Raw genomic sequence first — 12,286 nt, 5'->3', positions numbered from 1 at the left:
GCTTATCAGTAGGGTTCGAAGGAGAAGGTGCTGGTTTGCAACCAGTGAGACCAAATTCGACTAAAATTTCTAAACAGTATTTTCGTTGATTCAAGATAAGACCATGTCATGATCTAGCAACTTCAAAACCAAGAAAATATTTGAGATTGCCCAAGTCTTTGATTTTGAATTCTTGATGTAAAAATTTCTTAACATCAACAATATCCGCCATGTTATCACCAGTTAAAACGATATCATCCACATAGATCAAAAGAGCAGTAAAAGAAGTAGCAGATTGTCTAATAAATAAGGAATGATCAGCGGGACTTTGAGAAAAACCATGAGAGATTAAGGAAGTTGTGAGTTTAGAGTTCCATTGTCGAGAAGCTTGTCGAAGCCCACATAAAGACTTGTGCAATTTACAAACCAAATGAGGTTCCGAAAGAATCAATCCCGGGGGAGGTTTCATATAAACCTCTTCATCCAAATCACCACGCAAAAATGCATTATCAAAGTCAAGCTGGTGTAAAAACCATTTACGAGAAACGACAATGGAGAGAAGAAATCTTATGGTTGTGATCGTCACAACAGGTGAAAAAGTTTCAAAGCTGCTTATTCCAAAGCTTCAAGTGTTGTAGAGCATAAAATTGGCTCTATCCAGACGGTAGGCACACAGGCTAAAACAAACTCTTCATTTTTCCTTTTTGTTACTGCTGATATATAAATCACCTTTATCTCTCTAATGCAGGTTGCTTCATTAACTGTGGAGAGGCTAGCAATAACTAAATACAATCAGTCCTTAATCAAGGCTTACATCAATGGAGTGCAGGAGGCAGGAGCTTCTGGTTTGGGTTTTGCTATGCTATACTTTGTCTTTATCTGCAGTTATGCTTTGGGCATTCGGTTTAGTGCGAAAATGATAATCCAGAAAGGATACATAGGAGGAGAAGTTGTGACTGTTATATTTGTTGTATTGTATTGACTGGCTTTATGTAAGTTGTGTATTTCTTTTGGTTTCTAATAATCTATAATTTCAAATACTTGATTCTCTCTTCCTGTCTCTATCGAAGGAATCCAAGGATTAGACTTATAATATGTATTTCTGGCAAACTATATTTCGATTCACATGTTTTTTTTAACAGTGATACTTTTATCTTCATAGTGTACATGACAAAATATGTTTTTTTTTACTTCTATCTTTATTAGAAAGGGTCCTTTCACCTCTATAATTTTATATGATTTATGAATTTTAGAGCTAGATACAATGGTTGGTAAGCATGGAACTCGGCTCTCTAGGGGTCAAAAGCAGAGAGTGGCGATAGCAAGAGCGATTTTGAAAGACCCAAGAATCCTATTTCTGGATGAAGCTACAAGTGCCCTTGATACTGAATCTGAGAGAATTGTATAAGAGGCATTGGGCAGAATAACGATAAACAAAACAACTGTCATTTTTGTTAGGAATATAAGAAGAGAGAAGTAAGGGTGGAATGGTAAGAGGAGAGAAGTAAGGGTCGAACGGTAAGAGGAGAGAAGTAAGGGCCGAACGGTAAGAGGAGAGAAGTAAGAGCCGAACGGTAAGAGGTGAGAAGTAAGAGCCAAGCGGTATATTAATATCGAACGAAGGTTGGAAGAGAGGAGGAGAGCGAACGACCGAACTGTATTAGGGAAGTGAGTAGCCGAATGGTATTGGGAGGTTGCTGGAGGTTGGTGGCTGAACGGTATTAGGGAAAGTAGAAACCGAACGGCAGAATTTGAGGAGTGAGAAGAAATCGAACGGTAGAGGCGGGAAAAGATGTTAGGTTGTTAGAAGAGAGAGATAGTATAAATAATAAACAGAATGAGGGGAAAGGGCATCATCAGATATTTTGTTTTGGGATTAGACTGGACCTCTTGGCCAGTGGAGGAAGGAACACTACAGATTAAATAAAATACAAATACATACAATAATATTTCTACTGTTGAGTGTGTGAGTGAGAAGAGAGTTTACGATTTTGGTTTCTTGAGTAAAGAAACCTAACAAATTGGTCCGACCTACCGGATCTGTTTCGGAGGGAAGAAGAGCTAGCGAGAAGGAATGGTAGCGAAGAAAGGAGGGAAAATTAAACGCACTAGAAGGAAGACTGAAGGGACGAATGGCAGTGATGGAGTCGACAATGGAGGAATTGAAGGTGGAGGTGCAATCGATGACTCTCGAGTTCCGACGAACATTCGAACGATGCGCCAGGAACCGAGATTAGAGCTCCAAAGGAAGACGTGATTCCGTCAAGGCTAGACGACGACAGTCGAAAACTCGGAGGAGAAATCAATAGAAAACAGAGGAGAAGTTCGACGTAGTTGGAAGCGCGTTGAACTACCTACATTTGAAGGTGTGGATCCCATAGGCTGGATCGCACAGGTAGAGACACTCTTCAATCTCTAGAGCGTGACGGAGAAGGAGAAGATGAAGCTTGTCTATAGATGCATGGATGGAGGTTTGGCAAGCTATTGGTTCCGCTTCTGGCGGAAGAAAACCACGAATCCGACTTAGAAGATGTTCACTAATGCTCTGACGTGAAGGTTTGGCAGACTAAATCGGGCACCGATTGTGAGGAGTTGACAGCGGAGCGACAGGAGGGAAGCGTCGACAAGGACATCCAGGAGTTGGAAATTTTGGTGCCGCAAGCATCGAAAAAACCAGATCACTCTTTACTTTTTGTCTCTGTCAATCTTGGAGTTAGCATTATTACTGGTGGTGTGGATCCTTATGTGGAAGTGAAGCTTGGAAACTACAAGGGCCTCACCAAGCACTTTGAGAAAAAGTCCAATCCTCAGTGGAATCATGTTTTTGCCTTCTCCAAATAAAGGATTCAAGCTTCTCTTCTGGAGGGAGTAGTGAAAGACAAAGATGTTGTTGTGGATGACTCTGTAGGGAGAGTGATGTTTGATCTAAATGAAATCCCAAAAAGTGTGCCACCAGATAGCCCTTTGGCTCCACAGTGGTACATACTAGAAGACAAGAGACGTGAGAAAGCCAAGGGAGAGTTAATGTTGGTAGTTTGGATGGGAACTCAAGCAGACGAGGCATTTCCTGATGCATGGCATTCTGATGCAGCAACTGTTGGTCCTGAGGCTGTTACAAACATAAGATCAAAGGTTTACCTTTCACCTAAGCTTTGGTATGTCAGGGTCAATGTTATTGAGGCTTAGGACTTGGTACCAAGTGACAAAACCTGGTATCCTGAAGTCTTTGTGAAGACCAATACGAGAAATCAGTTTTCAAGAACTAGAGCATCTCAAAGTTAAACCATAAATCGCATGTGGAATGAGGGCTTGATGTTTCTTGCAGCTGAGCCATTTAAGGAGCCTTTGGTTCTGACTGCAGAAGATAGGGTTGGTCCAAACAAAGATGAAATCCTGGGAAGATGTGTCAGTCCTTTACACAATGTGCAGAGGAGGTTTGACCATAAGCCTATGAACACAAGGTGGTTTAACCTTGAAAAACATGTGGTTGTTGAAGAGGAAAAGAAGAAAGAGACCAAGTTCTCAAGTAGGATACACTTGAGGGTTTACTTGGAAGGTGGCTACCATGTGCTCGATGAATCAACTCATTATAGTAGTGATCTTAAGCCAACAACAAAGCAGCTATCGAAGGCCAACATTGGAATTCTAGAGCTGTGGATTATAAGTGCACAAGGGTTGATGCCAATGAAGACTAGAGATGGTAGAGGAGCCACAAATTCATATTGTGTAACTATATATGGGCAGAAGTGGATCCGTACTAGGACAATTGTGGATAGTCTTGCTCCAAGGTGGAATGAGAAATACATTTGGGAGGTTTTTGATCCATGTATTATTATCACAGTAGGGGTCCATGATAATGGTCTTTTACATGTTGGAGAGAAATCAGGTGCATCAAAGGATTCAAGAATAGGGAAGGTGAGAATTAGGCTGCCCACTCTTGAAGTTAATAGGGTGTACACACACCCTTATCCTCTTTTAGTACTGCATAATTCTGGTGTGAAGAAAATGGGCGAGGTGTAGTTGGTTGTAAGGTTCACAAGCTTATTTGTGATACACATGTTGTCTATGTATACACAACCTTTGTTGCCAAAGATGCACCACATCCATCCTCTGTTTGTGATTCAACTAGACAGTCTTAGGCATCCGGCTATCCAGATTGTGTCAATGAGGTTGAGCAGGGCAGAGCCACCACTGAGGAAGGAGGTGGTGGAATACATGCTAGATGTGAATTTAGGAGCTACCTGTTTGACAACTTGGGGAGAAATTAAAGTAGATTGGTGGCAACTAAGCATGAAGATGGAGTAGGATTTTGGAAAAGAGGTGACCAGAATGTTGGAAGTTAATAGGATCTAGGAAGAATGGAAGATAGTGGAAGAGGATTTGCCACCACCCAAGCCTCCAGACGTGAATTAGAGGGCGCCACCTGGGAAGAAGAACATTACGTCAAGTAACAGTTCCCTGACTTCAACCTTGCGGACAAGGTTGATTTTGAGGGGTGGAGTAATGTTAGGAATATAAGAGGAGAGAAGTAAGGGTCGAACGGTGATAACGGTAATTCTTACCATTATGTGTGGTGCAATTTTCTTACCAAATCGACTCTCTTGAAGCTTGAAACATGCTTAATCCTCTCTTTTATCTAACTTTGTGAATAAGTTTAGCTTAGGTTATACATAGGAGTTTTCATCACTAATTCCTCAAGTTTCTAGGCAATTTGTGTGCTTTGGAGGTGCATCTAAACTACCAAGAGTGGGAGCCTAGGAAAAGCTACAAAAAGCAAGTGTTTTGAAGGATCATGGAAGGTTTCTCACGCCAGGGTGCCCCAGAAGGGGGGCTGAGCCCCATTTTCTGCGCAGACCTCGCGCCTGGGCGCCCTAGACAGGGGGCGGGCGCCATTCTTCACACAATTCCTGCGCAGACCTCGCGCTTGGGCGCCCTAGAGAGGGGGGCTGGGCGCGACTTTTGCTGACATGCCACCCTAGACCTATTTGGCTTCCATTCAACGAGGGTGCCATCTTCTTGGCGGCTAAAGCTCGAAACATCATTTTTGGACCTCCGGGAGCTGGTTTTGAGCATTGGGAACTCTCCATTCTTCCTCCTTGGGTCTCCATCTCTTCCATTTTCTTCCATTGTAAGCTCAAGCTCTCCATGACTAGGGAGAGCTAAGTTCATTTTGTTGGGGAATGATTTAACTACGAAACTTTCTTGTAAATGCACTTGTGTTTAATTAATATAAGCTTCTTTCATTTATTGTGAGTGTTTATTTCCTTCTCTTAAAGCTTGTTGTGACTTGATCAACCATAGCATGATTCTTAGGTTTGCTTGATATTGGGAAGTATTGTGTGAACCTTGAACTGGAATAAACACCTAAAGGAAATTGTGTCTAGGGATAGAGCTTGGCCCTTTAGTTGCCTTAAACCATTATTCTTAATGCAGATGAACTTTTTAGGTTACCAAGGGATTGGAATTTAATGAGTGAGTCTAGGCTCTCTCTACCAAGGGATTGGGTTTGAGTAATGTAGTAGGTTGACATGAGCAATTAAATGAAGTAGTAGTAATGTGCATTTGCATGAGAGTGTAGTAGGTAAAATCATTCTCCAACATCTTCATTCCATATCATATCATCTTTAATCAATTAATTTTCAAGTGTTTTAACTCCAAAAAGTTCAATCTATCACTTATGTATGATGTTTATTTTCATTGCACTAAATTCACATTAAATGGAAATATTCTTTAGTCTAAATTAGTTAGATAATTATACAATTGTAAAGTGTCATACGAGTCTCTTGGGATACAATATTCGGTCTTACCGGTTTATTACTTAAAACGATTTGGTACGCTTGCCAAAGAGTTAACAAACGGTAAGAGGAGAGAAGTAAGGGTTGAACGGTAAGAGGAGAGAAGTAAGGGTCGAACGGTAAGAGGAGAGAAGTAAGGGCCGAACGGTAAGAGGAGAGAAGTAAGGGACGAACGGTAAATGGAGAGAAGTAAGAGTCGAACGGTAAAAGGAGAGAAATAAGGGCCGAAGGGTAAAAGGAGAGCGAATGACCGAACTGTATTGGGGAAGTGAGTAGCCGATTGGTATTGGGAGGTTGGTGGCCAAACTGTATTAGGGAAAGTAGAAACCGAACGGTAGAATTTGAGGAGTGAGAAGAATCCGAACGGTAGAGGTGAGAAAAGATGTTAGGTTGTTAGAAGAGAGATATAGTATAAATAGTAAATAGAATGAGGGGAAAAGGCATCATCAGATATTTTGTTTTGGGATTAGACTGGACCTCTTGGCTAGCGAAGGAGGGAAGGCTTCCTTGAGAACACACTACAAGAAAAAATACAATTACATACGACCAAAATTCGTATGTAAGACCTAAAATCCGTATATAAAATAGTGTTACATACGGATTATATACGGACAAAAATCCGTATATAAAATGATCGTAGCTAAATTATATACGGATATATCCGTATATAATTTATATACGGAAAAATCCGTATATAATTTATATACGGAAAAATCCGTATATAATTTATATACGAAAAAATCCGTATATAAATTCTGTATATAATTACCTGTATATAATTATGTACGGACAAATCCGTATATAATTTTTATATAATTATATACGGATAATCCGTATGTAATCCGTATATAACTTTATAGTTTTATAAAAAAAAAATTAGATAATTCCACGTTTACACCTAATACCTAAAAATTTCATATAATTGATAAGAATCAAACATAACTGTTAAATTGCCAGAAAAATTGCCAAATATATTCATAATATATAATGTATAATATAATTACAAGATTACAAATGTAACAAATTTACATATGATTGTGCTTGAACCAAATAATTAAAATATGAAAACTTTATTAGATAATTCTATAAATAGAACTTAAAAAAATACAACTCTTATTCATAAAGACAATTACAAGAATGATTTTACATTTTCTAACGGTTTCCTGACCAAGTAAACACTAGCTCCTATAGCCTTAAGCAGTGCCTGAACCAAAAATTAACAAAAAGTTTAGTTGAAACACATTTCAATATATATGGACAAATAAAATATTTAAAGAAAATTTCAAAAACCATTAAAAGTTCTCTAACAGATGATGGCTTAGAATTAGGGGATAAAAAAGATCAATCAAATTGAACCACAAATCTCAGCAAATTTCAGAAACCATTAAAAGTTCACTGACAAAATCTTCTTTAATTTCTACTATCCCAAACCACAAATCTCTACTTCCGTTCTCTTGAAATGCTACCAACAGGCTAACATGGTTGCTATAATTGAAACATAAATAAATATAATATAAATATACCACTGGAAGGATTTCTACGCCCCTCAAAATTTGGATCATCACATACAATTGCTTCAAGTCCCATGAAAGCTTGCCACCAAAAATGTTCCAAACACCATTTGGACTCTGAAACAAATAAAAGTTGTTGATTTATATAAAAGCCACTTGATGGTCTTCATTATGAACTGTGACTTTAAAAAAATTGCCCCAAATTTCATACGCCAATGTAGTGCTAGATACAAAAATTGCATAATACTTAATATTAACAAATATGGGCATATATAGTAAAATGCAATTTTCTTGTAGTGTAAATATAGAAAATAGAATAAAAGAAAAATAAATAAATTAAGTATAACTCACGGTGCAGCAAAGATAAAAAAAACACACGGCCCATGGACAACTAAGCATTCATAAAACATGTACGTTGGGATAAAAAGAGGGAGCAGCTACTGAAGGGAATATTATCCTCAATGAAAAAGCTTGCACACGGACATGGAGAAGGGGCCACTACTAGACGGAAGAGTTGGCTCATGGCTGGCTGGTTTTCCCTTTAAAAATGAAGAGACACACAAGAGGAAGGGGACGACTCGGAGTCTGGACACTACTATTGGTTACAGAACTCACGACAACACACACACTCTGGGTTTTTGGTTTGGAACTTTTGGCTGTCAACGTTTTTGTTGGGGAGACACTACTCTCTTGGCTGGAGTTCTCTGCAGAACATCAAATTGGTTGGAGAGCAAGGAGTAGAGTAGATGTCACGGCTGCTGGAAGAGAAGAGTTCTGGCTGAGTTTTGATGAGCACGGCACCCAGCAGAGAATGGAGTTTAACTTCAATAGGTTCTGTGTGTCTTACTCTTAATGCTTGAACAAAGAGTGAATTTATTGTTCTAAACATGTGTAAGAAAACGTACCCTTCCCTCTTTGCTGTTAACGTGTTTATGTAGTATCATTTCCAATTTGAATTGCATTTGGTTGCTTATTTTACTTGCATCTTATTTTATTCCATAAGCTTTTTACTTCTACACGGCTGTACTCAATGTTTGTTGTGATGGAAGAGTAGAATATTTATTTAATTGCTTTTAGGAAGAGATAAGTTCTTGGTTTTGTTAGAAGAAAGTGTGATATGATGACAGAAAAGTGGTCACGGCATTTTGCAATGAAAAACACATCATTCTTTAAAATTCAGAAAAAGTTTGTCTAGAAGTGTGACTTATGCCATGATGAATAAAAAAATGAAGGTGGAAGCTAGATGGGAATAGGTGTGACGGTTTTGGGGAGAGAAAAGGAGTGTATTTTAACTCTTTGTGGAAGTTAACGTGCAGCATGTTAGAGATTACTTTGTTTTCTTCTTTTAGTGGATGTAATTGTCATAGCTTGTTGATTTGATGGGAGAATGGAAGATGGAAGCAAAAGTCGTGTAGATGTGACATTGGTTTTGTACTACAATTGAATATTTAATTTGGGTTCATGCTGAGAATGAATTGGAGGTGCATGTTTGACCATAGTAGGTGAAGTGGTATGCATGGTTACGTGTTGGAGGTGCCACTGGTGGAAGCAAAGAGAGCTCTTATATGAATTAAGATTGGGTGGAAGGGTGTCACCGAGAAGAGTTGCTGCTGTCACGTCTTGGGGAGCAGCTGCACGCATACGGAAAGTTGGAGAGGAAAGGAGAAGCATTGAGTTATTTTCTTGGAGAATGAAGGATTGGTGTTACGTTTTGGGAGCAACACATAGCATGCGTAGAAGTGAGGCATTCAGAAGTAGGGTGACTAAATCAAAGACCACTAAAAGACAAAATGAGGATAAGATGCATATCTTGTTCATCACAAAGGGAAGCCACCCACATGTACCATAGCAGCCACCACGCCACACCTCAACACGCCTCTCTTTTCCACCTTTCCTTTCAAATCTTATATATATATATATATATATATATATATATATATATATATATATATATATATATATATATATATATATATATATATATATATATATATATATATATATATATATATATATATATATATATATATATATATATATATATATATATATATATATATATATATATATATATATATATATATATATATATATATATATATATATATATATATATATATATATATATATATTCCTTTTTCTACTTATCATCCCTTATAATATCACTCTCACTCTGTATATCACTCTGTAATATTAGTATGATCATTATTATTACATTAGTTAATTTAATTTCTTTTGATAAGTAATACATCTTTTAATTAAAAGTTTTTATAATATGGAATATGTATACAGAATCGTATATCAATTTAAAACAGAACATCAAACTACAAATTAACTAAAATAGAAACAACACATGTTAAAACTAACATACTTTACTACATCCATAACCACATTTCAGTACTTTACTACATCCATAACCAAATTTCAGTGACTAACGAGAATGACACAATGCAATTGAACATCAAACAATCACAAGGCTAATTTACCTCCCCACACTAAATACAAATAAAAGGTTAGAACCACTTACTTGGGTTTTGATGTCACTGTTTGACCAGAAAATGGGGAAACTTTTTACCTGATGATTTCAAGTCACAACATGCATTGTATCAATTAAAAAAACTAGTTTTATAGTACAAGGACAACATAAAGGTACATGGACAAAAAAAGAGGGGCATTAACTTTGTAACATATCTACTACTGTACTAAAATGCATATGTAATTATTTTACTGAGTAACCAATGACTTCATTGCTTCATGTATTGTCCTCTGCCTAGACTAATCATATTGTTAAATAAATGAATATTATTGCAATATATGTTGGATGCTAATTAAGTCATAACCAAGTCCTTAAATCCAAACAGTTGGAATTTGTTGATGTGGAGTTATCACAACTTCCAAAGGGTTCACACTTGCCATAAAATTCACATTTATTTTGATCCACCTCAAGTTCCAGAAACTTGGTTCTTTTAAAAAATAAAACTCTACCAATTTTAATGTGCCATATGGGGTTACGGTAAGGATTCCAAACATTGCAGGTTTTTCAAAGTTGTATGTTAGATATGCATTTCCATTATCATTAGGCTCAAAACGCCACCCATATATGTCAATTTCCCTACACACACATTAGACCACCCTTAAGTTTGAAAACTCTAAAAGCTGGAACAAAATGAATGAAATTAACTGACAAATTTCTCCTTTTGCTAGAATTTATCATTGTTCCATCTTTAATCAGCGTAAGAGCACCACTTTGAGAGCATTGATCAGTTCCAAAGTCAGGAAACTGAAGTTAACATTTGTTTTGACTCATTAAACATGGTTCATTGAGTTTTAGCCAACTATCTTGTTTCTTTGGTATGGTTGTTGATTTCACAGGCATGGTTGTTCTTTTATGACAGCAAGAGGGAGACAGCTAAGATGTTTGAAGACAAAAGTAGATTTTGGGATGGAATTGGTTGGTGTGCAACAATTATTGTTTTTGTGACAGTGTTAAAAAAACACAGTGTGTTCAAAGAGCTTTAGCAAATAAACTAGGAGTGTAGAAAAAGGTATTTTTTGCATTAGGAGGCAAAATCTGCTTCATGATCCTCCCAATTTTGGCTATTGTCAATAAATGGTCTTATTCCTTAATGCCACTATGTTTAGGATTGGAGGAACTGCCTCCAACATATTCCACCATCTTTGGAAGGGGGTAAGGAAGGATTAGAAGAACTACCTCCAACATTGTTCTCTGTTTTCAGATTAGAGGAACTACCTAGCCAGCTGCATGTTGCAACTATTATTGAACTTATTGCAAATATATATGTACTCTTTGTTATGCCCTTCCCGTGCCATATTATGCCCCATATATAGTTATATATACATTTCAAATGGAAACAACTTCAAACCAGGAAACAACTTCAAACCATGTTACCACTTTTTTGAAAAAATAGGATCCACTAACATGATTGTCAAAACCATGATGACTAATATCTGAAAGCAATAAAAGCACCCAAAACGAAGCAAACCATTTTCAGTGACTAGTTTTGGTCAAGACCCATTTTCAATAACAGCCAATAAAAAGAAACCAAAATATAAGCAATTCAAACTTACCAAATGTAGAAGGCAATAGCAGCTCGATCTTATCTCTTCCACTTCGAAGAAACCAACCTAGGGTTTCCAAATTCGCGATTTCAAACCTCGAAAAAACAACGACCAAAAATAGGACAATGTAACAACACCCAGAGAAAAGATAACTCAAACAAACCTCAAATCTAAACGATTCAAACTTACCAGGAGCAAAACGCAACTACAACTCCAGCTTATCTCTACCACTTCGAAGAAACCAACCTAGGGTTTCCAAAGTCACAATTTCAAACCTCCAAACAACAAAAAGAGAAAACGAAATCAAAAATAATCCTCAAAGCTTCGATTACTCACCGTGTTCGACAAATGAAATCTGAATCCACACAAATCGCGAGTGGTGACGTGGAGTGCGGGTTTCACTGAACCAGAGGCTCGCTGCCGGCGAGGTGGACTGACAGCGGAGAAGAGAGTGCAGTGAAGAAGTGGACTGAAGGTTCGAGAAGAGGGAGAAGAGGGAGAAGAGGGAGAAGTGGACTGAAGGTTCGAGGAGAGGTTCGAGAAGAGGGAGAAGATGTGTTTTTTTCGAGAGTGATAGAGGGGGGAAATTTTGGAGCTTTCAGTTTAATTTTTATTTGTTTTTTTTTCTAAAATCAGCTTATACACAGATATTAGATACGAACTATCCCTGCAAAGCTTCAAGTTCAAAGGCGCCAACGTTATGTACGGCAATTATATACGGATCCTCCGTATATAAATATTTTTATTATTATATACGGATTTATCCGTATATAATGGATTTCCCAATATCCGTATATAAGATCCGTATATAATATGTTTATTACATACCGATCTAATCCGTATATAATGATCCGCGGGTAACTAGCTATTTTCTTGTAGTGACATTTACTTGTATTTTCTTCTTTCTTTACACCATAGATT

At 37.4% G+C, this 12,286-nt stretch overlaps 1 long non-coding RNA gene and 1 pseudogene across 2 annotated transcripts; one reads left to right on the top strand and one right to left on the bottom strand.

Moving 5' to 3' along the window:
* Positions 1-2,824: 2,824 nt before the first annotated feature.
* Positions 2,825-4,772, top strand: LOC148200728 (FT-interacting protein 3 pseudogene; annotated as a pseudogene).
* Positions 4,773-6,825: 2,053 nt separating this feature from the next.
* LOC148200727 (uncharacterized) lies at positions 6,826-11,979 on the bottom strand. 2 transcript variants are annotated; one of them, XR_015786007.1, is made up of 6 exons: positions 11,702-11,976; positions 11,555-11,611; positions 11,375-11,460; positions 9,813-9,860; positions 7,298-7,402; positions 6,826-6,978 (listed from the first exon to the last, which is right to left on the bottom strand). It is a non-coding gene; the product is annotated as an uncharacterized LOC148200727 (long non-coding RNA). The 2 variants fall into 2 exon arrangements; XR_015786006.1 differs by having other exon boundaries at positions 11,375-11,611; positions 11,702-11,979.
* Between the last annotated feature and the right edge of the window lie 307 nt (positions 11,980-12,286).

Source organism: Vigna umbellata, chromosome 4 (assembly GCF_029865625.1).
Source record: "Vigna umbellata cultivar VRB3 chromosome 4, Vumbellata_1.0, whole genome shotgun sequence".
Taxonomy (NCBI): domain Eukaryota; kingdom Viridiplantae; phylum Streptophyta; class Magnoliopsida; order Fabales; family Fabaceae; genus Vigna; species Vigna umbellata.
The sequence above is the reverse complement of the archived record's forward strand: the minus strand, read 5'-3'. Positions and strand labels throughout refer to the sequence as shown.